General features: G+C 46.3%; 1 protein-coding gene across 1 annotated transcript in view; it reads right to left on the reverse strand.

Annotated features, from left to right (window-relative positions):
• Window positions 1-13,762, reverse strand: part of GPR20 (G protein-coupled receptor 20) — a 119,700-nt gene extending 105,938 nt beyond the window's left edge. Inside the window, exon 1 of the mRNA XM_088475234.1 lies at window positions 13,705-13,762. The gene's annotated coding sequence lies outside the window, so the exon portion shown is untranslated. The remainder of the gene's footprint in view (window positions 1-13,704) is intronic.
• Window positions 13,763-27,309: the final 13,547 nt, after the last annotated feature.

Genomic DNA, 27,309 nt, shown 5'->3' on the forward strand with positions numbered 1-27,309 from the left:
GATAAAACAAACAAGAACCACAATAAAATATAGAAATTTAGGGCTTGATTCAGAGATGTGCGCTAATGCAATCACAGCCGTAATCCCGCACGCTGCTGCTGTGTGAATATGTGTAAATGTCGCAGATGCAGGGATATTTATTGAGACGCCCACCGGGGTCAACGCAAATCCAAGCAACTACGTACACATTTGTGGCTGCCATCACATACCATTCAATAATTGGCCATCGGAGTGGTCGCGCAGTTGAACTGAGACGTTGGAACCACTTTATCTGCGTGCGGGATCGGAGTTGTAAGCTGAGACACAGCCTGCGTTTTTGTCGCCACTCCCGGTAACTGCCCCCCAATCAGTCCCTGGATGTCAATCACTATGCTAAGAAATTCTCTGCATGCGGCATTGCTAAGGTATCTTGGCGCACGCACAGTCAGACGCTAATCGCTCAACTGTGTAACTATCGCCATTGTGTGTATATCTGAATGAGGCCCTTAGTTACAACTAGAAGCAAAGTATCAGTACACAGTACCATACATCAAAGCATCAAATGCTGGAGGAAAGGAACAATATACAGACAAAACATGTACAGTGCAGAGTATACTGCATCAATTAAAGTACAAATGTCCAAATACATTAGCAACAAACAGGTCACAAGGGACACACAACCAACACGAGTAACTGCAGTGTGTGTAGGCATCCCAGGGGGTCATAGAGACCAAATCCAGGACTCCCACTGTACTGATGCGTACCAAATCTAGTCTCACACCATCAGTACCAAATCTAGTCTCACACCAGTAGTACCAAATCTAGTCTCACATCAGCAGTACCAAATCTAGTCTCACATTAGCAGTACCAAATATAGTCTCACATTAGCAGTACCAAATCTAGTCTCACATTAGCAGTACCAAATCTAGTCTCGCACCGGAAGTACGAAATCTAGTCTAACACCGGCAGTACCAAATCTAGTCTCACACCGGCAATACCAAATCTAGTCTCACATTAGCAGTACCAAATCTAGTCTCACACCATCAGTACCAAATCTAGTCTCACATTAGCAGTACCAAATCTAGTCTCACATTAGCAATACCAAATCTAGTTTCACACCATCAGTACCAAATCTAGTCTCACATTAGCAGTACCAAATCTAGTCTCACACCATCAGTACCAAATCTAGTCTCACATTAGCAGTACCAAATCTAGTCTCACACCATCAGTACCAAATCTAGTCTCACACCATCAGTACCAAATCTAGTCTCACATTAGCAGTACCAAATCTAGTCTCACATTAGCAGTACCAAATCTAGTCTCACACCATCAGTACCAAATCTAGTCTCACATTAGCAGTACCAAACCTAGACTCACATTAGCAGTACCAAATCTAGTCTCACATTAGCAGTACCAAATCTAGTCTCACACCATCAGTACCAACTCTAGTCTCACATTAGCAGTACCAAATCTAGTCTCACATTAGCAGTACCAAATCTAGTCTCACACCATCAGTACCAAATCTAGTCTCACATTAGCAGTACCAAATCTAGTCTCACATTAGCAGTACCAAATCTAGTCTCACACCATCAGTACCAAATCTAGTCTCACATTAGCAGTACCAAATCTAGTCTCATCAGTACCAAATCTAGTCTCACATCAGCAGTACCAAATCTAGTCTCACATTAGCAGTACCAAATCTAGTCTCACATTAGCAGTACCAAATCTAGTCTCACACCATCAGTACCAAATCTAGTCTCACATTAGCAGTACCAAATCTAGTCTCACATTAGCAGTACCAAATCTAGTCTCACATTAGCAGTACCAAATCTAGTCTCACACCATCAGTACCAAATCTAGTCTCACATTAGCAGTACCAAATCTAGTCTCACATTAGCAATACCAAATCTAGTCTCACACCATCAGTACCAAATCTAGTCTCACATTAGCAGTACCAAATCTAGTCTCATCAGTACCAAATCTAGTCTCACATCAGCAGTACCAAATCTAGTCTCGCACCGAAAGTACCAAATCTTGTCTCACACCGGCAGTACCAAATCTAGTCTCACACCGGCAATACCAAATCTAGTCTCACACCGGCAGTACCAAATCTAATCTCGCACCATCAGTACCAAATCTAGTCTCACACCATCAGTACCAAATCTAGTCTCACACCATCAGTATCAAATCTAGTCTCGCACCATCAGTACCAAATCTAGTCTCGCACCGGCAACACCAAATCTAGTCTCGTACTATCAGTATCAAATCTAGTCTCGCACCATCAGTACCAAATCTAGTCTCACACCATCAGTACCAAATCTAGTCTCACACCATCAGTATCAAATCTAGTCTCGCACCATCAGTACCAAATCTAGTCTCGCACCGGCAACACCAAATCTAGTCTCGTACTATCAGTATCAAATCTAGTCTCGCACCATCAGTACCAAATCTAGTCTCGCACCAGCAGTACCAAATCTAGTCTCGCACCGGCAGTACCAAATCTAGTCTCGCACCATCAGTACCAAATCTAGTCTTGCAACATCAGTACAAAATCTAGTCTCACACCATTAGTATCAAATCTAGTCTCGCACCATCAGTACCAAATCTAGTCTCACACTGGCAGTACCAAATCTAGTCTCGCACCATCAGTACCAAATTTAGTCTTGCACCGGCAGTACCAAATCTAGTCTCACACCATCAGTACCAAATCTAGTCTCACACCATCAGTACCAAATCTACTGTAGTCTCACACCGGAAGCACCAAATCCAGACTCACACCAGCAGTACCAATCTACTCTCACAGCAGCAGTACCAAATCTAGTCTCACACCAGCAGTACCAAATCTAGTCTCAGACCAGCAGTACCAATCTAGTCTCACACCAACAATACCAAATCTAGTCTCACACCGGCAGTACCAAATCTAGTCTCGCACCGGCAATACCAAATCTAGTCTCACACCGGCAGTACCAAATCTAATCTCGCACCATCAGTACCAAATCTAGTCTCACACCATCAGTACCAAATCTAGTCTCACACCATCAGTATCAAATCTTGTCTCGCACCATCAGTACCAAATCTAGTCTCGCACCGGCAACACCAAATCTAGTCTCGTACTATCAGTATCAAATCTAGTCTCGCACCATCAGTACCAAATCTAGTCTCGCACCAGCAGTACCAAATCTAGTCTCGCACCGGCAGTACCAAATCTAGTCTCGCACCATCAGTACCAAATCTAGTCTCGCAAAATCAGTACAAAATCTAGTCTCACACCATCAGTATCAAATCTTGTCTCGCACCATCAGTACCAAATCTAGTCTCGCACCGGCAACACCAAATCTAGTCTCGTACTATCAGTATCAAATCTAGTCTCGCACCATCAGTACCAAATCTAGTCTCGCACCATCAGTACCAAATCTAGTCTCACACTGGCAGTACCAAATCTAGTCTCGCACCATCAGTACAAAATTTAGTCTTGCACCGGCAGTACCAAATCTAGTCTCACACCATCAGTACCAAATCTAGTCTCACACCATCAGTACCAAATCTACTGTAGTCTCACACTGGAAGCACCAAATCCAGTCTCACACCAGCAGTACCAATCTACTCTCACACCAGCAGTACCAAACCTAGTCTCACACCAGCAGTACCAAATCTAGTCTCACACCAGCAGTACCAATCTAGTCTCACACCAACAATACCAAATCTAGTCTCACACCAGCAGCACCAAATCTAGTTTCACTCCGGCAGTACCAATTATAGTCTCACACCAGCATTACCAAATCTAGTTTCACACCAGCAGTACCAAATCAAGTCTCACAGTACCAAACCTAGTCTAGCACCAGTAGTACCAAATCTAGTCTCACACCAGCAATACAACATTTAGTCTCACACCAGCAGTACCAAATCTAGTCTCACACCAGCAGTACCAAATCCATTCTCACACTGGCAGTACCAAGTCTAGTCTCACACCAGAAGCACCAAATCTAGTCGCACACCAGCAGCACCAACTCTAGTCTCACACCAGCAGTACCAAATCTAGTCTCACACTTGCAGTACCAAATCTAGTCTCACACCAACTGTACCAGATCTAGTCTCATACTGGCAATACCAAATCTAGTCTTGCACCGGCAGTACCAAACCTAGTCTCGCGCCGGCAGTACCAAATCTAGTCTCGCACCGGAAGTACGAAATCTAGTCTCACACCGGCAGTACCAAATCTAGTCTCACACCGGCAACACCAAATCTAGTCTCACATTAGCAGTAATAAATCTAGTCTCACACCATCGATACCAAATCTAGTCTCACATTAGCAGTACCAAATCTAGTCCCACATTAGCAGTACCAAATCTAGTCTCACACCATCAGTACCAAATCTAGTCTCACATTAGCAGTACCAAATCTAGTCTCACACCATCAGTACCAAATCTAGTCTCACACCAGCAGTACCAAATCTTGTCTCACATTAGCAGTACCAAATCTAGTCTCACATTAGCAGTACCAAATCTAGTCTCACACCATCAGTACCAAATCTAGTCTCACATTAGCAGTACCAAACCTAGTCTCACATTAGCAGTACCAAATCTAGTCTCACATTAGCAGTACCAAATCTAGTCTCACACCATCAGTACCAAATCTAGTCTCACATTAGCAGTACCAAATCTAGTCTCACATTAGCAGTACCAAATCTAGCCTCACACCATCAGTACCAAATCTAGTCTCACATTAGCAGTACCAAATCTAGTCTCACATCAGCAGTACCAAATCTAGTCTCACATTAGCAGTACCAAATCTAGTCTCACATTAGCAGTACCAAATCTAGTCTCACCCCATTAGTACCAAATCTAGTCTCACTTTAGCAGTACCAAATCTAGTCTCACATTAGCAGTACCAAATCTAGTCTCACATTAGCAGTACCAAATCTAGTCTCACACCATCAGTAGCAAATCTAGTCTCACATTAGCAGTACCAAATCTAGTCTCACATTAGCAGTACCAAATCTAGTCTCACACCATCAGTACCAAATCTAGTCTCACATTAGCAGTACCAAATCTAGTCTCATCAGTACCAAATCTAGTCTCACATCAGCAGTATTAAATCTAGTCTCGCACCGGAAGTACCAAATCTTGTCTCACACCGGCAGTACCAAATCTAGTCTCACATCAGCAGTACCAAATCTAGTCTCGCACCGGAAGTACCAAATCTAGTCTCACACCGGCAGTACCAAATCTAGTCTCGTACCATCAGTATCAAATCTAGTCTCGCACCATCAGTACCAAATCTAGTCTCACACTATCAGTATCAAATCTAGTCTCGTACCATCAGTACCAAATCTAGTCTCGCACCGGCAGTACCAAATCTAGTCTCGCACCGGCAGTACCAAATCTAGTCTCGCACCATCAGTACCAAATCTAGTCTCGCAACATCAGTACAAAATCTAGTCTCACACCATCAGTACCAAATCTAGTCTCACACCGGCAGTACCAAATCTAGTCTCATACCTTCAGTATCAAATCTAGTCTCACACCATTAGTATCAAATCTAGTCTCGCACCATCAGTACCAAATTTAGTCTTGCACCGGCAGTACCAAATCTAGTCTCACACCATCAGTACCAAATCTAGTCTCACACCATCAGTACCAAATCTACTGTAGTCTCACACCGGAAGCACCAAATCCAGTCTCACACCAGCAGTACCAATCTACTCTCACACCAGCAGTACCAAATCTAGTCTCACACCAGCAGTACCAAATCTAGTCTCACACCAGCAGTACCAATCTAGTCTCACACCAACAGTACCAAATCTAGTCTCACACCAGCAGCACCAAATCTAGTTTCACTCCGGCAGTACCAAATCTAGTCTCACACCAGTAATACCAAATCTAGTTTCACACCCGCAGTACCAAATCAAGTCTCACAGTACCAAATCTAGTCTCACACCAGCAGTACCAAATCTAGTCTCACACCAGCAGTACCAAATCCATTCTCACACCGGCAGTACCAAGTCTAGTCTCACACCAGCAGCACCAAATCTAGTCGCACACCAGCAGCACCAAATCTAGTCTCACACCAGCAGTACCAAATCTAGTCTCACACTTGCAGTACCAAATCTAGTCTCACACCAACTGTACCAGATCTAGTCTCACACTGGCAATACCAAATCTAGTCTTGCACCGGCAGTACCAAACCTAGTCTTGCACCGGCAGTACCAAACCTAGTCTCGCACCGGCAGTACCAAACCTAGTCTCGCACCGGCAGTACCAAATCTAGTCTCACACCGGCAGTACCATATCTAGTCTCAAACCAGCAGCACCAAATCTAGTCTCACACCATCAGTACCAATTCTAGTCTCACACTATCAGTACCAAATCTAGTCTCGCACCGGCAGTACCAAATCTAGTCTCACACCAGGCAGCACAAAATCTAGTCTCACACCATCAGTACCAATTCTAGTCTCACACTATCAGTACCAAATCTAGTCTCGCACCGGCAGTACCAAATCTAGTCTCGCACCGGCAGTACCAAATCTAGTCTCAAGCCAGCAGCACCAAATCTAGTCTCACACCAGCAGTACCAATTCTAGTCTCACACTATCAGTACCAAATCTAGTCTCACACCGGCAGTACCAAATCTAGTCTCACACCGGCAGTACCAAATCTAGTCTCACACCAGGCAGCACAAAATCTAGTCTCACACCATCAGCACCAATTCTAGTCTCACACTATCAGTACCAAATCTAGTCTCGCACCGGCAGTACCAAATCTAGTCTCGCACCGGCAGTACCAAATCTAGTCTCAAACCAGCAGCACCAAATCTAGTCTCACACCAGCAGTACCAATTCTAGTCTCACACTAACAGTACCAAATCTAGTCTTGCACCGGCAGTACCAAATCTAGTCTCATACTGGCAGTACCAAATCTAGTCTCACACCGGCAGTACCAAATCTAGTCTCACACTGGCAGTACCAAATCTAGTCTCACACTAGAGGTCAAATATCTTATTGTAATTTGGGGGAGATGTATCAAACTTTCTAAAGACGCTAATTGGAGAAGTTACCCACATCAACCAATCAGCTTCGAGCTGTGAATTTAAATAATGTAAATGATAACCAGATTGGCTGCTATAAGCCACTGCTCCACTTTCCTCGCTAGTGTTTGATACATCTCCCCCTTAGAGAGGTACCGGTCACATAGTGGATTTAGACCAGTTTACTTGTAGGCTGGAATAAGACTCAAAAAACACCCATCACCGGAAGAAGAGTATCCAACAAGCCACCCTCACCAACCAAGAACTTCAGCCACTGTTATGGACCGTACACATGGTCAGATCAGACAACGATCAGATATCGTTGTCTGATTGTCCTACATGCGCTGGATAATCGTTATCGAACATCCAGCACATGCACCATTACCCCAACTACTGTAACGACCCTCGATCATCGTTCGAGGGTCCCTATAGTAAGCAGGCTAACCTGGTCGATATCGACCAGGTTGGTCTGCATGCACGGGCGATGGTATAGTTTAAATTGTCCTTTAAATCTTACCGTGTGTATGCACCATTAACTGTAAGCTCTCACGAGCAGGGCCCTCTTCCCTCATGTGCTTTTCACTCCGTCATCTCCTCCCTATTGACAACAATGGCGCCAAACCTTTGGGTTCAGTGGTTGCTGCTTTTGTGGGTATTATGACTATATGGGCAGCAATGGTTATATCGCTTGTATCCAGGGGCGTTTCTAGAGAGGAGGGGGCCCGTGTGCAGTCCTCGTCACAGGCCCCCTCTTCTCCGGCGGCTGGCAGCGCACTGAATGGTGCACGGCCAGCGCCGCACTTATAGACCCTGGGCACTAGAATGTGCCCAGAGTCTATAGCCCTATGCGCAGGTCACCGGGAAAATGGCTGCGGCGGCCATTTTCCCTGTACTGCGCATACGGCGGGAAAATGGTCACGGCAGCCATTTCCCAGCGCTGACGTGCGACTCCGGAGAGGTAAAGTATATTATGGGTGCAGGGTGTGCGGTGCGGGCCCCCCCTGGACCCAGGGGCCCGTGTGCACCGCACACCCTGCACCCATTATAAATACGCTTCTGCTTGTATCTCATGTTCTGCATTGTTTTGTATTTTAAGATTTTTGTTTCTTTCTTGCCTTATTTGCATTGTTTCTGTTTATGTACCCTTGTGGAGCCATATATATAAAGGATAATAATAATAATCAATGCAATAGTGTCAAAAATATCACCAGCTGGCACTCCACGTGTATATATAAGGATGCGTCCATATCAGTTATACCGATGGCTCAATGGTCAATGCACACAGCGCGAGGGAAAGAGGGCGGCCCTGTCTGGTACCCGTGGTCAGACTATTGACATACAGAACAATATAACAAATCTCCGCAGCACCTCCCCAACGTTATACCCACTTCACCGAGCTGAAAACTTTGGGGCTCAATACTCTTTTGCTTTGTATGAGTTTCCTCTCTCCTGATTCTATGCATGATGAGCCCCATATGACATAGAAGTGTTTAAAAGCAGATACATGATTACAGTGCACCTGCGATATTATAACAGCACTCCTGCAATATATTTAAGAGGAATGTGTTAATATATAGAATAGCAGCCAGGCAGAAATAAAGCGATTTATATTGGAAAAGACATTACATACAAGCAGATAGTTTACTGTAATAAATATAAGCCGAGAGGGCAGAATACAGTATAGTCTTATACACACCTCGATAAATTCTAAAACAAAATAAGCAAAAATATACTTATAGATTTGCACAGCTGTTCCATTTAGGGGCCTATTCACCATCTGGTGAGGTGCCCCCGCGATTAGTAGCACTGCTACTTCATTAGCAGCGTTACGTACCTCTCCCGTTGCTGGCTTCTGCCAACGTGTGACCTGAGGTCATGCAACGAGCAAAGCCACTGGGGAGGGGGCGAGGGATCCGCTCCGATCTCTCTTTGGGACCTCGGGCCTCCTTCCCATAGGAAAGAGAGGAGCTCCGAGCAACAGCGCCATCTGAGTGCTTGTCCTCACAAGCAAACTCCAAAAACATTACGTTTTTGGAGTCTGCTGAATATCAGGTGGTCCTATTGCTGAATATCAGATGGTCCTATTGCTGAATATCAGGTGGTCCTATTGCTGAATAATATCAGGTGGTCCTATTGCTGAATAATATCAGATGGTCCTGTTGCTGAATAATATCAGGTGGTCCTATTGCTGAATATCAGGTGGTCCTATTGCTGAATATCAGGTGGTCCTATTGCTGAATAATATCAGGTGGTCCTATTGCTGAATATCAGGTGGTCCTATTGCTGAATAATATCAGATGGTCCTATTGCTGAATATCAGGTGGTCCTATTGCTGAATAACATCAGGTGGTCCTATTGCTGAATATCAGGTGGTCCTATTGCTGAATAATATCAGATGGTCCTATTGCTGAATATCAGGTGGTCCTATTGCTGAATATCAGGTGGTCCTATTGCTGAATATCAGGTGGTCCTATTGCTGAATATCAGATGGTCCTATTGCTGAATAACATCAGGTGGTCCTATTGCTGAATATCAGGTGGTCCTATTGCTGAATAATATCAGATGGTCCTATTGCTGAATAATATCAGGTGGTCCTATTGCTGAATATTATCAGGTGGTCCTATTGCTGAATATCAGGTGGTCCTATTGCTGAATAATATCAGGTGGTCCTATTGCTGAATATCAGGTGGTCCTATTGCTGAATATCAGGTGGTCCTATTGCTGAATAATATCAGATAGTCCTATTGCTGAATAATATCAGATGGTCCTATTGCTGAATATCAGGTGGTCCTATTGCTGAATATCAGGTGGTCCTATTGCTGAATATCAGGTGGTTCTATTGCTGAATATCAGGTGGTCCTATTGCTGAATAATATCAGATAGTCCTATTGCTGAATAATATCAGATAGTCCTATTGCTGAATATCAGGTGGTCCTATTGCTGAATATCAGATGGTCCTATTGCTGAATAATATCAGATAGTCCTATTGCTGAATATCAGGTGGTCCTATTGCTGATTATCAGATGGTCCTATTGCTGAATAATATCAGGTGGTCCTATTGCTGAATAATATCAGGTGGTCCTATTGCTGAATATCAGGTGGTCCTATTGCTGAATATCAGGTGGTCCTATTGCTGAATAATATCAGGTGGTCCTATTGCTGAATAATATCAGGTGGTCCTATTGCTGAATATCAGGTGGTCCTATTGCTGAATATCAGGTGGTCCTATTGCTGAATATCAGATGGTCCTATTGCTTAATAATATCAGGTGGTCCTATTGCTGAATATCAGGTGGTCCTATTGCTGAATATCAGGTGGTCCTATTGCTGAATATCAGGTGGTCCTATTGCTGAATAATATCAGATGGTCCTATTGCTGAATAATATCAGATGGTCCTATTGCTGAATAATATCAGGTGGTCCTATTGCTGAATATCAGGTGGTCCTATTGCTGAATATCAGGTGGTCCTATTGCTGAATAATATCAGGTGGTCCTATTGCTGAATATCAGGTGGTCCTATTGCTGAATATCAGGTGGTCCTATTGCTGAATAATATCAGATAGTCCTATTGCTGAATATCAGGTGGTCCTATTGCTGAATAATATCAGATGGTCCTATTGCTGAATATCAGGTGGTCCTATTGCTGAATAATATCAGGTGGTCCTATTGCTGAATATCAGGTGGTCCTATTGCTGAATATCAGGTGGTCCTATTGCTGAATAATATCAGATAGTCCTATTGCTGAATAATATCAGATAGTCCTATTGCTGAATATCAGGTGGTCCTATTGCTGAATATCAGGTGGTCCTATTGCTGAATATCAGATGGTCCTATTGCTGAATAATATCAGATAGTCCTATTGCTGAATATCAGATAGTCCTATTGCTGAATAATATCAGATAGTCCTATTGCTGAATATCAGATGGTCCTATTGCTGAATATCAGATGGTCCTATTGCTGAATAATATCAGGTGGTCCTATTGCTGAATATCAGGTGGTCCTATTGCTGAATATCAGATGGTCCTATTGCTGAATATCAGGTGGTCCTATTGCTGAATATCAGGTGGTCCTATTGCTGAATAATATCAGATGGTCCTATTGCTGAATATCAGGTGGTCCTATGGGACCCTGATGATGAATGGCCCGTTACATAAAATATTTGGAAACGGGCCATTTATATGATGAATATGCCCCATAATGTGGGTAGAACTGAGTTGAGTTTCGCAAGTAGAAAGACCAAAGTTACACAGTTATACACATGGGTATCTTAGTCATGTCATCATTTATTCACCTAAATATGAAGAGATCAGAGTGTGATTCTGTAACTGCTATATACAGCAAATTGATGATTATGTGAAAACCACACAACAGACAGCTCAGAAATGAGGGACTGGGAGGTTTGGCTGACACCTATTGGTGATATTAGAGAACTGCACATAGATTTCTGTTTCATAACAGAGTCAAAACATCGAAAACAGTAAATACATAAACAATATTTAATATACGTTTTTGGTAATAAGTAAAAAAGATGAAGATTTTTTTAATGTAAATAATTAGCAAAGAGCACATTTTCAAAACTATTCAACAGAATATTTAGTTTTATTGTGTAAAGGCTGACACCATTAGGGGTATATGTATTGTGGTAATTTAAGTGCTGGATTATAAGGTGCCAATATCAGCCACCAACCAGCTATCATTGATTGGTTACATTCTAGATAAATGATACTGTAGTCAGAATTTGATTAGTTGCTGTGGGAATGACCGCCTCGTTAGTAAACCTGCACTTTAGTAAATTTACCCGTTAGTCTTACGCACTCCAACTTGCCTGCCTGGGCTAATGCCATCTTCATATAGTGTCAGCTCATTACCTGCTATGGGACTGCGCTGCCAGAGAGGGAACTTGTGATCCCTCTCTGGTGGGCACCAGGACATCCCGCAGCGCTATGCGGATTTGCCGCAATTGCGCACACACAGTTGGAAAGTCGCGCATGTACAGAAATCGCGAGGAGGGGGAGTGGTAGAAGTAAAATGATGGCGGTCGCGATCAAGTTACTTCATCCTGACGACTGGGACGAGATCTTATCGCAGCCTGTGGTATGACCCTGTCCTGCACGTAATGCCGCAAATGTGCTCATTTCTAGTAATAGTGAAATAATAAAATTTAAATAGTATAATAGATATTTCCCGCAGAACAAGAGGTTATATATGACTTTATGGTAGAACCGCACCAGTATCAATACAACACAACAAGCCAATCCGGCAAGTACAGGAATCCCACCTATGGGAGGCTAAATCGTGCTAGGACGGACAGGATAGTAAGCACAGATAAGGTGACCCCTGGGAAACTATAGTCTACACTACATAGTATACATATGCTAAGAAAATCATATATATATATATATTGTTTAGGAAGTGTTATTGTTCATTACATTTAATTTTTTTTTTAATGGGAGTTTTTGCGTTCATGTGACCTAATGGTCCTGTATGTGCCCTCCTGAAATGTCGTGTATATATGTATATATATATAGCTTTATATTTCTGGCATCTCTATTTGCTTTTCAGCCTTGTATGTATATCATCAGTCAGGTTGCCTATTTTTTTTTTGTTGCCACCAATTACAGTGCGTCACTTCTGAACTCGTTACATTGGACACAACTGTATCCAGGTACCAACTTTGTGTCATATCTAAAGGGGAAAAGAAAGCATTTTGATAGAAAATCTTCCTGATGATATAAAGACATGACTAAAAGGCCCAGGGAGCCAGAAAGACGTATTTAGCACAAGTTGCTGGAGGGCATGTTATAGCCAATAAAAATAAAGTCACACATTGGTGCAAAGCCCTTTTGATAAAAGATTGTAAAGAAAAGCTTATATCGCAGTTGGTGGACGGTGGTCTGTGTGAGCCAGACAGTGATCAGGCCACCTGCTCCTGTAACTGAGAATATACTCTGCACTCCATGATCTAGAACTATATAAAACTATAAAACATCTATAACTTTATGTAATATAAACCGTCTTCTTGCAAGATATGGAATATATATATATAAAGTTATAGTAGTTATAGTAGTATATATATATATATATGTAAAGTTATAGTAGTTATAGTAGTATATATATATATTATTAATCCACAATCTGCCGGCACTCAGACCAACCAATCAACATCCTCCGGTGCACAAATATAATAGAAGTTACACATCCAACGAAAAAACGGCACTCAGAGATTTCAATAAGACAACGACGTTTCAGGGTCAAGTTTCGACGAACGTTTCAGGCCCAAAGCCCCGTCTTCAGGACTACATCATATGCTATCTTTGTACATGATGTGGTCCTGAAGACGGGGTGTTTTGGCCCTGAAACATTCGTTAACCAATACACGTTATTTGTTGTCTTACAGAAATCCTTGAGTGCCGTTTTTTCATTGGATGTCTTAAACACTATATATATATATATATATATATGTGTGTATGTGTGTCCATGTATATATATATATATATATATATATATATATATATATACAATTCTTTTTTTTGTCCAATCTTTAACCCTTCTGTTCCCGCACTGAAAGGACTGGTGCCTCATGCGTGGAGTGGAAGTGGATCCGGGGAATCTTTCCACGTGGGATAAAGGTTCCTGCAGATCGCAGTAATCGCAGCAGCATCCTACAGCTGAATACAGTATGAGACATAGAAGTGTACTTACAGAGAGTGTGAGGAGGGATCAGCCACAGATCTCCCAGCATCCAGAATGAAGTGACGGCAGTTTGCAGCCTGCCAGGATCACAGGGATACAGGAACCAGCCCTCCGTTTACTTTGACTTTGACGTCAGCTGTTCCTCTCGCATCCTCTGCTAAGTTTGGGTAAAGGCAGTCCTTAACAGACAAAAATATAATGATAATAAATAATAATAATAGCTCTGCTTGGATGTCACCAGAAGGGAACTGCTGGGCTGGATGCTGACTCCGGCTTAGATTGTGGCTCTTTTAGTCCAGGATCAGAAAATGGTTTTAGTGTAAATGAGTGAAAGTCCGGCAGAGAGATACAAGATAAAACTTTCAGTCACTTTTAGTTTCTACCGACTCTCTGCAACTTGTGACAAGTATCCTGGTTTTACAGCCGCTGGCGGATGGCTGACCCTCCATGTCTCCCCCTTATTGGCTAAAAGTGAATAGTGCATTAGATCTGCCTGTGAGATATATATATATATATATATATATATATATATACACACAGCAGGTAAAATAAGTATTAAACACATTAACATTTTTCTCAGTAAATATATATGTAATAGGGCTATTGTAATGACATTTTCACCAAATGTCAGCAACAACCCATGCAATCCACACATGCAAAGGAATCAAACCATAGATGTCCATAAATGAAGTTATGTGTAATAATGTGAAATGACACAGGGAAAAAGTTTTGAACACATGAAGAAAGGGAGGTGCAAAAAGGCATGGAAAGCCAAGACACCAGCTGAAATCTATCAGTAATTAGAGAGCAATCCTTCCCCTTGCCAGTGCAAATTAATGTAAAATGGTTCAGTCCCAACTGATGGCCAATAAAAATGTGTCTCATTACCAAGGTGTCACACAACAAACATCTCATGAAGGGTAAAAGCAAAGAGCTCTCTCAAGACCTTTGCAACCTTAGTGCTGCAAAACATACCGATGGCATTGGTTACAGAAGGATTTCTAAACTTCTGAGTGTTCCAGTGAGCACTGTTGGGGCCATAATACGGAAGTGGAAAGAATATAATTTCACCATAAACCGGCCACAACCAGATGCTCCTCGCAAGATCTGATAGAGGAGTGAAAAGAATTATCAGAAGAGTTGTCCAAGAGCCATGGACCACTTGTGGAGAGCTTCAGAAAGACCTTGAATTAGCACCTACAATTGTCTCAAAGAAAACAATAAGTAATGCACTCACCCGGCATGGCCTGTATGCACGCTCATCACGCAGGACTCCATTGCTGAAGAAAAAACATGTTGGACATCGTTTAATGTTTGCTGCACAACATTTGGACAAGCCTGTGAAATACTGGAAGAATATAGTCTGGTCAGATGAGACCAAAATGTAACTCTTTGGATGCCATAATACACACCACGTTTGGAGGAGAAATGACACTGCCCATCACCCCAAAAACACCATACCAACAGTGAAGTTTGGAGGTGGGAACATCATGGTGTGGGGCTGTTTTTCAGCATACGGTACTGGCATACTTCATATACTTGAAGGAAGGATGAATGGAAAAATGTACAGAGACATTCTTGATAAAAATCTGCTGCCATCTACCAGGATGCTGAAGATGAAACGAGGACGGACATTTCAGCAAGACAATGATCCCAAACACACAGCCAAGGACACACTCAATTGGTGTCAGAGAAAGAAAATAAAGCTGCTAGAATGGCCCAGCCAATCACCTGACAAGTTGAATCCAATTGAAAATCTATGGAAAGATCTAAAGATCAGAGTTCATAGAAGAGGCCACGGAACCTTCAAGGTTTGAAGACTGTTTGTGTGGAAGAATGGGCCAAAATCACACCTGAGCAATGCATGCGACTAGTTTCTCCATTCAGGAGGCGTCTTGAAGCTGTCATTACCAACAAAGGCTTTTGTACGAAGCATTAAATAAATTTCATTTAGCGTGTTCAATACATTTCCCTATGTTATTTCACATGACTACACATAACTTAATCTGTGGACATCTACGCTTTGATTCCTTTGCATGTGTGTAGTGAATGGGTTGTTGCTGACATTTGGTGAACATTTCATTACAATAGCCCCATTACATATATATTTACTGAGAAATATGTTGAGGTGTTCAATACTTATTTTACCCGCTGTGTGTGTGTTTATTCGAAATATATTAGAGATGTGCACTGATCCCCCGTGTTTTGGTTTTGGATCTGGATCTCCCCTGGTTTTGGATCTTTTTTCTTAGTGTTTTGTTTTTCGGTTTTGGTTTTGGATCTGGATTTTTTTCTTAAAATATCATAAAAACAGCTAAAATGACATAAAATGGGCCTGTTTTTGTTCCTACAGTATTATTAACCTCAATAACATTTATTTCCAGTCATTTCCAATCAATTTTGACCTCCTCACAATATTATTTTTTTCATCTAGTTAAGGCCAAAAGGTTGCATCCAGCTAGCTGGCTGACTAAGCTAAGCGACACAGTGGGTGGCACTAACAAGTGGCAGTTCAGCTTCCAAGTTCCAAAACGGATACAGTGTGTTATATAGTGTGGGTTGGATACACCAATAGTACACTTACTGTGACAGCAGTGCTGGCGGTGTCCTCAATGCGAGAGTGCCAGTGGTGTCCTCAATGCGGAAGTGCCGTCACTGTTGGCAGTGTGGCGGTGTTGGCAGAGTGGGGGCCCTGGCAGTGTCCTGAGTGCATAGTGCCAGCGGTGTCCTCAGTGCAGGAGTGCTGACAGTGTTGGCTGTGCAGGGATGCTCTCAGTGTGGGAGTAGCAGCAGTGCGAGGTTGCTGACAACCGCAATACATGGGGCAGTAGTGTGGGGGTCTGGCTGTGTCCTTAGTGCAGGGTGCCGGTGGTGTCAGCAAAGCAGGGGTACCAGCGGTGTCCTCAGTGCATATGTGCTGACAGTGTTGGCAGTGCAGGGGTGCCGGTGGTGTCCTCAGTGTGGGAGTGTCGTAAGTGTGGGGTTGCTGACGGTGTCCTCAGTACATGGAAAGGCAGTGCTGCGGTGCTGGCAGTGTCCTCGGTGAAGGGTACTGGCGGTGTTGGCAGTGCGGGGGTGCCAGTGGTGTCTTTAGTGCAGGTTTGCTGGTTGTGACGGCAGTGCAGGGGTTGCTGACGGTGTCCTCAGTACATGGAATGGCAGTACTGTGGTGATGGTAGTGTCCTCAGTGAAGGGTACCAGTGGTGTCGGCAGTTCGGGGGTGCCAGCGGTGTCTTTAGTGCAGGTTCGCTGGCTGTGTCGGCAATTTGGGGGTTGCTGGCGGTGTTCTCAGTACATGGAATGGCGGTGCTGGCAGTGTCCACAGTGAAGGGTACCAGTGGTGTCGGCAGTGTGGGAGTGTCGTCAGTGTGGGGTTGCTGACGGTGTCCTCAGTACATGGAAAGGCAGTGCTGCGGTGCTGGCAGTGTCCTCAGTGAAGGGTACTGGCGGTGTTGGCAGTGCGGGGGTGCCAGTGGTGTCTTTAGTGCAGGTTTGCTGGTTGTGACGGCAGTGCAGGGGTTGCTGACGGTGTCCTCAGTACATGGAATGGCAGTACTGTGGTGCTGGTAGTGTCTTCAGTGAAGGGTACCAGTGGTGTCGGCAGTTCGGGGGTGCCGGCGGTGTCTTTAGTGCAGGTTCGCTGGCTGTGTTGGCAATTTGGGGGTTGCTGGCGGCGTTCTCAGTACATGGAATGGCGGTGCTGGCAGTGTCCACAGTGAAGGGTACCAGTGGTGTCGGCAGTGTGGGAGTGTCGTCAGTGTGGGGTTGCTGACGGTGTCCTCAGTACATGGAAAGGCAGTGCTGCGGTGCTGGCAGTGTCCTCAGTGAAGGGTACTGGCGGTGTTGGCAGTGCGGGGGTGCCAGTGGTGTCTTTAGTGCAGGTTCACTGGCTGTGTCAGCAATGTGGGGGTTGCTGGCGGTGTCCTCAGTACATGGAATGGCGGTGCTGGCAGTGTCCTCAGTGCAGGCTACTGGCGGTCGGCAGAGTGGGGGTGCCAGCGGTGTCCTCAGTGCAGGTTTGCTGAATGTATCGGCAGTGCAGGGGTGTTCTCAGTGCAGGGTGCCGGCTGTGTCGGCAGCATGGGGGAGCCAGTGGTGTCAGCAGCGGGGCTGCCGGCGGTGTCAGCAGTAGGCGTGATGATAGCTGGTGTGTTGGCAGCAGGGGATGCCGGCAGCAAGTGTGTCGGCAGCGGGAACCAGCGCCATCTTCTTTTTCCCTGCATTCAAAGAGCTTAATGCTGATTGGCTGAGGGCCGTGACAGACGGCTGTCAGCCAATCAGTGCTTTGCCCATTGAAGGCAAAGGGATTTTTAAAATGGCCACTCGAGGCAAAACCTCGAGATCCGAAAGAGGATCACAAATTTGGCTTCAATTAGGGATCCAGGGCAGGAGGAGAGATCCGAAGGGCACCTCGTGTCGCCCCGGATCCCCGAAGTTGGGGGTAATGGGGGTAAGGTGCAATCTGGGAGATTGCTGGACTCTTCAGAGAGACACAGAGATTGCTACTATATCAGGGAGTCTCCCTGACAATCAAGGAGAGTTAACAAGTATGCCCAGGCCCCCGCCAGGCCCCTCCAACATACCCGGGCCTGGGTAATTATTACCCCCCCCTCCATTTCGACGCCCCTGGTGCAGTGCCAGATTAAGGCCCTCATGGGCCTGGAGCTGAAATTTACAAAGGGCCTATTGCGTGCTGCTGCAGGGGGTGTGATTACTGATATGGGGGTGTGACTAGTAATGTGGGGGTGTGGTCTGGGGCGTGGCTAACACCATGAAGTATAGCTACCCACCTACATTCAACTGTCTCAATCTCCCTCCCCTCTTTGATAATATGAACCATATACCACCTGGTTTATTAATAAAATACAACAAATTTTACTAAGAAAGTGTTTTAACAGAAACATATCTGAGAATTGCTAGTTTCCAATATCCACCATTAATATTTACAATTATACAATATTTACAAAGTAAAAGGTGCAGAACATGAAGACATAATAAATAATACTAAATAAATATTAAATAAATATGAAATATGTGAAGTAGAGATGAGCGGTTCGGATTCTGTGGAATCCGAACCGCTCCGAACATTGGGGATCCGAGTCCACCCGAACCCTGTTCGGGTGTTCACCGCCTGACTCGGATCCCCGTTCGGGGCCGAACGGCGGCCGCCTGATGTCGGATTCTCACTAGAGAATCCGACATCAGGTCTCCTCGCGTGTAGGGCAGAGCGCAGTGATAGCGCTCTGCCCTACACAGACACAGACACACAGCCGCCAGCGGCAGCTGTGTGTTTGTTACAGCAGCCAATGAGAGTCACACAGACTCTCATTGGCTGCTGCACGGAGGGAGCCGGCTGGAGCTCACACATGAGCTCCGTCTTCCGGCTCCCTCCTCAGCGTGTGACAGAGCGGACGGCGCGGGAGCGGGGATACAGGTAAGTTTTATTTTTTTTATTTTTTTACTTGTCAAAGGTCCGGGGGCGCTACTGGGGGGGGGGGGGTCTGCACTACTGGGGGGGTCTGCTACTGGGGGGGGGCTATACTACTGGGGGGGCCATACTACAGAGGGGCCTGCTACTGGGGGGGCTATACTACTGGGGGGGTCTGCACTACTGGGGGGGGTCTGCTACTGGGGGAGGCAATACTACTGGGGGGGCCATACTACAGAGGGGCCTGCTACTGGGGGGGGCTATACTACTGGGGGGGGGTCTGCTACTGGGGGGGCCATACTACTGGGGGGATCTGCACTATTGGGGGGCCATACTACAGAGGGGCCTGCTACTGGGGGGGGGCTATACTACTGGGGGGGTCTGCACTACTGGGGGGGGTCTGCTACTGGGCAGGGCTATACTACTGGGGGGGCCATACTACAGAGGGGCCTGCTACTGGGGGGGGCTATACTACTGGGGGGGGTCTGCTACTGGGGGGGCCATACTACTGAGGGGCCTGCTACTGGGGGGGCCATACTACTGGGGGGGCCTACTACAGGGGGGCCATACTACAGGGGGGGCCCATACTACAGGGGGGGCTACTACTGGAGCAGCCTACTACTGGGGGGGCCTGCTACTGGGGCAGCCTACTACTGGGGGAGCCATACTACTGGGGGGGCATACTACTGGGTGGCATGCTAATGGGGGGCATACTACTGGGGGGGCCTGCTAATGGGGGACATACTACTGGGGGGGCCTGCTAATGGGGGGCATACTACTGGGGAGCATTCAACTGGGGGCACTGCATAGTGGACCCTACTACTAAGGGGACTGCATAGGGGGCACCACTGCTGGGGGACATTGTGTAAGGGACACCGCTACTGTGGGCATTGTGTAAAAGGGTCACTACTGTGGGCATTGTGTAAAAGGGGCACTACTGTGTGTCGTAACATAAATAAGAGACACTACTTTATGGTGTAATGTGAATCAGGCCCTATGTGCGGTGTAATGCTAATAAGATTGTGCACTGTGACTCCTAGGGCCGTAGCCCACTTTGTAAACAAGTACTGTGACTCTGCTGGCCGTACCCCACTGGGTGGGTGCACTACTTTTCATTTCTGCCACTGCTGTGTGGCAATGTGTCATAGATGTGCTTTATACTGTGGTGTCTGTGTCGTTGTGCCGCTGCTTTGTCGCTTAGTAACCAGTCAGCTCACTGCAACCTTTGGCCAATAATGTTGAAAACAATATTATAAGCTGTGATATGGTCTAAATTGACTGGAAATTAATGTTATTGAGGTTAATAATACTCTAGGAAGAAAAAAAAGACCAATTTATGTGATTTTAGCTTTTTTTGTCAATTTTTGTAAAAAAATCCAAATCCAAATCCAAATCCAAATCCAAAGCCAGTCACCGCAGTTTGGCAAATCCAAATCCAAATCCAAAGCCGGACGACGAATTAGAACCAAATCCAAATCCAAATCCGGCAAAAATGGTCCGGCGCACATCCCTAATGTGAAGTGTGACTGCAAAAATGGCTCCATAAGTATAGGGCCAAACTGTAAAAAGGTACACTGTTTGGAATTTGGTACATAGGGGTCAGACCGCAGTCTCCACAAAGAGTGTGATCGGGATCCTGCTGCACCATTGTTGGCCCAGTGTCAGTATTTTAGGCCCTCATTCAGAGCCGTACGCTCTGAGCAGAGCGCACGCTCTGAATGAGGGCCGGCCTCCATAAAAATGGAGCGTCCTCCTGGACGCTCGTATAGGCTGTGGGTCACCACCCACAGCCTATACGAGCGTGCATTTTGATGGCCGCGATGGTCGTGACCATCGCGACCATCGAAACTGCGAGCCGGAGCCTGCGGTTGAGGTTTTCAACCGCAAGCTCCGGAGTGATTTTGGCTCTATCAGAGCCAAAATCACTCCCACTGACATCACTAGTGATGTCAGTGGGCCGGCTTCTGACGGGAGGCGTTCCCGTGGGAACGCCCCCGTCAGGGAGGCACACCCCCGGCACGCCCACCAAAGGGGGCGTGCTGTCAATCAACATCGACAGCACGCCTCCTTTGATCAGACACAACGAGCGAAGGACTTTCCTTCGCTCGTCGCGTCTGGCGCATGCGCACGACGGAGCTCTCTCCGTTGTGCGCATGCTCAGTGCATAACATCGACCCACTTGCGAGCGGACAGCCGCTCGCGAGTGGGTCTGAATCAGGCCCTTAGTTTGGTAATTATTATGGACCTGATTCACTACGCATCGCAATATTGCGTACGCATGCAGTTCAACTACAATAGCAAGCCAAACCACTGCGATCGCAATGCATCCTCAGCACTACATAAGGGCGCCCACTTTATCATAAGCACATCTGTAATACTTAGCAGAATAGCGAAGCCATCGGTACAATCAAGTACCATCGCGGCCTCACGCACAGTAGGACAAGTCCTGATCTTACTCAGTAATGCTAACAGCCACGCACGCTGAGACCTCACGCTGAGTATGGCTTCGCAGTGACTAATTTATGCACCACCCTGAAACGGCGTGCGAACGCAGTGGCATGCCTGCATTTCCCCAACCACCCCACCGTCACCACCCACAAACAGCACTTCCTGTCAATCACTCTGCGATGGGTCTGCGTAGCCTTCGCAATGGCCGGTTCGCGCCCTGTGATGCGTACTCATGCGCAAAATGCAACAATCGCCCGATTGTGTGCGTAATCGCAATTGCAATCGGTAATGAACCAGGCCCAGTGTTTGTATGCAACCTGATAAAAATGTTAATCTTTCACCTCCCTTCCTATCTCAAATATTAAACTTTTATTTGCCGTTGTCCCAGACATGCAAAAATCAAACATGCTCTCTATATATATATTCATTATATATATATATATATATATATATATATATATATATATATATATATGTATATATTTCTATATATTTTTATTAACATACTTTTTTTATTATATATAGATATGTATTTTTATGTATATATATATATTATATATATACACACACACACACATTATATATATATTAATTAGTATAAATGTGTGTATATATTATAAATATTTTGAGTACACTAATTCTGCTCTCCCTGCATTATGTGTACAATGTATGCTACTACAGTGTACACAGCAGCAGTCAGGCAGCCTGGCCAGCAGGACTGACATGTACCTTACCTCAGGACTGCCGGACCACCTTCACACTGAGCAGCTGTGTGTGCCTGCTGGGTCTGCCCATGGCCATACTGGTGGATATAGCTGGGGGCGGGGCTGGCTGGGCTGCTTCAGGCTCTTGGTGCGGTGGTGGCGGACGGCAAGCATGTGACGTCACACGCAGTGCGTCACGTGGTGCAGAGGCGGCACTGCCGATTGACTGCGAGTTAGTGGCGCTTGAGGGCTACTAAAGCCCTCCGGGGGCCGCAATCATGTTGTTGCTTTCAACTTTGAGCCACAGGTGCCGCGGGTGGGGTGCGCAGCCAGGGGGCGGGGCCTCGGATAAGCACTGCAGGCTGCTGTAGAAGAGTAAAAAAAACCTGTGTCTACAGCAGTGCATACAGGCACAGCACAGATCCTTCTGTGTGGGCCTATTCTGATTGTGGGCCTGGAGCTGTAGCTCCATCAGCCCCATTAGTAATCCGGCCCTGCCCTGGTGACACATGCGCCGTAGAGATTTTCAGGACTTTTTGCACATGAGCCGTAGCTAATAATTGCTCATCTGCACAAACACTGTCTCCGCTGAACCGGGCCCGTAGTATACCTCCTAACTTTTCATCCTGGTGAGGAAGGGCAACTGTGCACGCCTACGGCACACATCTGAAAATAGGAGCATGGCCTTGTGGGAAATTCCGTACACGCGAGCCATGGCCCAGTTTGCGGCATGCTGGGGGCTTGCCCAGCGCTCCGGGAGCTGCTGGACTGCCCCCCAGCCTCTTCCAGAGCCGGCAAAGTATAGATGGATGATGCGCCCCATGTATGCGCTCGTCATCCAGTCACCGTTGCTCAGCTATGCAAAGCAGCATTGTGAGAATGTCCTCCCCAACTCCCCTCCGCCCGCAGGACACTGCAGCCCGCAGGTGGGACAGCGGGCAGTGCCTGAAATCGGGACAGTTGGGAGGTAAGCCATAGTGCATATCTGCCCTCCTGCCGAGCTTGAGACGCTTTACATACATACGCGTCTGGTCTACGCTAGGCACAGGGGCTTACGTCTCACTTTCTCCCATGTTAGGGCACAAACGAAGCTACATAAACCTCTGTAACACAGCAGAAACAACTCTCCATCCCACGTCTGCAAAAGCAAAAAACAATACGTTAAACATGGTCACAAAAGCACAACTGATGAGGAAAGCAGCGATGAGAAGTGAATCGCCATTGCTGACGACCATTATCAGCATCTGCTATGTGCAATCAGCTCCCAACTGTCATTTTTCAAACACAGCCTGTGAGATGACAGTTGGGAGCTGACTGGCTGGCACCTTATCACTTTCTTATCACTTTTCACTCTGGGCCTGATTCAGAGCCGGACGCTCTGACCAAAGCGCTCGCTCTGAATCAGGGCCCTCCTACCTAACATTGGAGCGGCCTCTTGGACGCTCGCATAGCTGTGGGTTACCACCCACAGCTTATGCGAGCGTCCATGATGATGGTCGCCGACCATCGGCTTGCGACGAGACCCTGCGGTAGGGTATCGGTGACCGCAAGCCCTGGAGTGATTTTGGCTCTATCAGAGCCAAAATCACTCCCACTGACATCACTAGTGATGTCAGTGGGGCCGGACCCATCGACCCATCGACAGCACGCCCCCTTTGGTGCAAGACCCCGAGCGACGGATTCCCCGTCGCTCGCTGGGTCTCGCGCATGCGCACAACGGAGCTCCCTCCATAGTGCGCATGCGCACTTGGGCACCATCGACCCGCTTGCGAGCGTACAGCGCTCGCGAGCGGGTCAGAATCAGGCCCTCTGTCTCCTAACACTGCTTAGTAAATAGACCCCTTAACCCGGCTTTACTAGGCATATATGCGTCTTTTTCCCGGGCCAGACCCGTTCCACCCATCAAGGCGCAGACAGGATCACAAATATCAGCATGGGCACAATGTTCTGCGCATGCGCCGTGCGAATTCCTGCAAGAGTCAATATGCCAAGCAGCTTAGTACTCACTCCGGGGCTGGTTCTGAGTTGGACACTAAGTGCCGACATAATGTGGACGTCTGTGGCTGCCAGATTTGCTTCCGCAAGCTATTGCGAGTATACCGCCATCAGGCAGATATTTTTATGCGTCCAAGTGGCACTGTAGTTGCCCAGAAACACCCATTTAACGGACAGAGCAATCTGGCTACGCATGGAGCGAACCGATCACTCTCGTATCCTTTGCGAAGCGCCTGCGCAGGCTGCAGTTGTTCCTTGGGGCATATGCGCAGTCTGTTGATGATCGCAAGATGCGTCCACTTTGGATTTGCGTCAGAATCAGGCCTCATGCACCAGCCACGTTGCCTCTGTAATGTGTGTTTTTTGTTCACGTGCAAAAGAAAAATATATATATAATTAAAAAGTCTTCATAGCGCAGTTTTTCTTTATTGATGAGAATCAGTCCCCGGAACTTGGAAATGACTGTGATTTCTGGTAAAATAGAGACTTTATGACATTAACCCAATCGCTGCATAGTAGCATTTACCAACCTTATGTGTAAATGACATTTTCAGCCCATTGCTCTGTAGGAAGTAGAGGAGGGGGGAGGAGGGGGGGATTTAGTTTGCTCTGATTTTGAACGAATGCTCCTCTCAGTCTCTATCTGCCTCTTGTGATTGGCGGAGCCTTAATGTTATGACATTTGTTATTTGCATAACAATCTGTGCGGTGAGTGAATTAAACATCCTCATCCTGTTGGGATTACAGGGACCATGTAACAGATCACAGCTCTGCAGGTTGTGATGACATTACTGCCGTCTCCTGCTCATGTGTACAGAATGCCGACATTTATGACAAAAAAAAAAAAAAAGACGATATTTGTGGCTGCAATAACTGGGATCAGAGGTCAGGTTGGAGAGTATTTGCAGGTTATAATATATGTTCATATGGCTTCAATTATTCTCATTCACGAGCACTTTGCACCTATTTATGAACCCAGAATTTGGGCTAAATCCACGTAATTGGTGAGTGGACTGTGCGGTGGCAGAACTTCATCAGCATCGTCTCAGAGGCAACATAACATCCTCACCAGAGCTCCCCTCCTCCCCCATTTGTTACCGACTTGTATATAGCAGGCAGTGACGTGCGATGAGGTCATTGACTGGGGAAGCACACATGGAGATGGGTGGTAGCCTGTCTCACCCCCTACTCACTGTACTGCTCCCCTCACTACACTAAGCTTCAGTGTCCATTGATTCTCCTGCCTGAATCACTGTTTCTTCTCTTGCTGCTGCTGACTGAGTTCCGATCTCTAAACAATGCGGTGTACTTCATGGTCACATGACACATCAAAGATGTCTATCAGTCCTTAAGGAACGCCCCCATACTCAGAGGCTTGCCTCGATTAGCTCTCATTCTGTTCAGCTTACTGCCCGTTGTTTGGCCCCGCCCCCAGCTCTGCAAACAGTGTCTGACTATACAGAAGCGAGGCTGAGCTGTTGCTGCCTCATCCCAGGGAGCTCCACCATGGTGAGTGTTACCTATAGAAATGATTACAATAAACAAAGATGTTTATAAGTTATAAATATCTTTTTTGTATTATTCTAATCAATTTTATTTCAAATCTCAGGAGTATGACAGGTGAAGCTCTGCACGTCCCTGATAGCAGGTAGCGCACGTCCCAGACAACAAAGCCCCCGGGCTAAGTGCCTGTGTCGTAGGCTGTATTCTGTACCACAGCTCTCCCCAATATCATGGCGTCCTTGTTGGGCTCAGGCCCCTCACCTCGAGCCTGGTGGTTGGCACCTCAGTTACGCCATTTTGTGTGTGTGACAGGGCTGTAACATTCCCTGCTACAATTACTCATCAAGGTGTTATGGGGACAGTGCAATGCTCTGCAGTTCTCTAGAGAGGCTAATAATAATCTAATAAAGTCTGCAGATTACTAGCACAGATAGGAAGCAGGCTCCCTGCTGAAATACAAAGCATGAGTTTATGAGGTCAATGCATTAATTGTACTCACATTTAAACCTCACAGAAGAACAATCCATAAAAGAGAAAATAAAAAAGTCAAACAACCAGAGCAGCTATGAAAAGAGCAATTTGCAGAGTTTAAGCGTTGGTCGTGAAATGGAGCCAATGTAGGAAGAATGTCCTCAGGATAAGTGTCTGGCGTTTCCTCTGGTGAAGGCCGCGCTCGTTTCCTCATGTTCCAGCAGCGGCCGCAGCGAGTAAGGAAGGATGTAACTGAGAGGGGAAGAAAGAGAACCCAGAGAGTCCATGGGTCTGAGGGCAGATTTTCAGCCTGTATCTTCTGCACTGCAGAAACGCTATCACTTTGCTGTATATAGAAAATTGGCTCATTGATACCAATAGGTAGAAAGTTGCATCTAGACAGAAAACAAAGTTGCTGAGCGCATGCTACCATATTTGCATGAAAATCAGCAGGCATGACTCAGAGACATACGCAATTGCGATTACGTACACAGAGCGATTGTTTGCCATTGCGCCCTGTGCATGTGCAGCGATTGCGGACGTGCATAGGAAACCATCGCCGAGTGAGTGACAGGTTGTCAGCGTTTGGGGTGGTGACGGGGGGTGGTCAGAAAACCGCAGGCGTGCCTGTCCGTTTGAACGCCGTTACATGGGCGTGCATGAATTAGCCACTGCCATTGCATGCGCAGCTCTGCATGTCAGAGGAGCTCCCAAGGCTGCGGCAGGTCCAGTGGCGTAACTACAGCCCCCGCAGCGGCTTGGGGGCGCGGAGGCTTGTGGGGCGAGGTGGCTGCCTGCAGATTCCATGCGGACTGGCCGTCCGCATGAAATCTGCAGAAAACAGCCCTCCCAAAATGGCCGCCGCCTAGGAGGAGACATATGCTAGAGGTCCTACTGGACCTCTAGCATCTGTTAGTCACCCAGGCAGGGCGGTAGTGTGGACGGCACATAAGTGCTATCCGCACTACATTACTAGCAACAAACACACAGCTGCCGGCGTCGGCAGCTGTGTGTTTGTTTTAGCAGCCGATGAGAGTCTGCTATTACTGGGGGTGTTACTGTGGG

Source organism: Taudactylus pleione, unplaced genomic scaffold (genome assembly GCF_031769625.1).
Source record: "Taudactylus pleione unplaced genomic scaffold, aTauple2 ptg000168l, whole genome shotgun sequence".
Classification (NCBI taxonomy): Eukaryota; Metazoa; Chordata; class Amphibia; order Anura; family Myobatrachidae; genus Taudactylus; species Taudactylus pleione.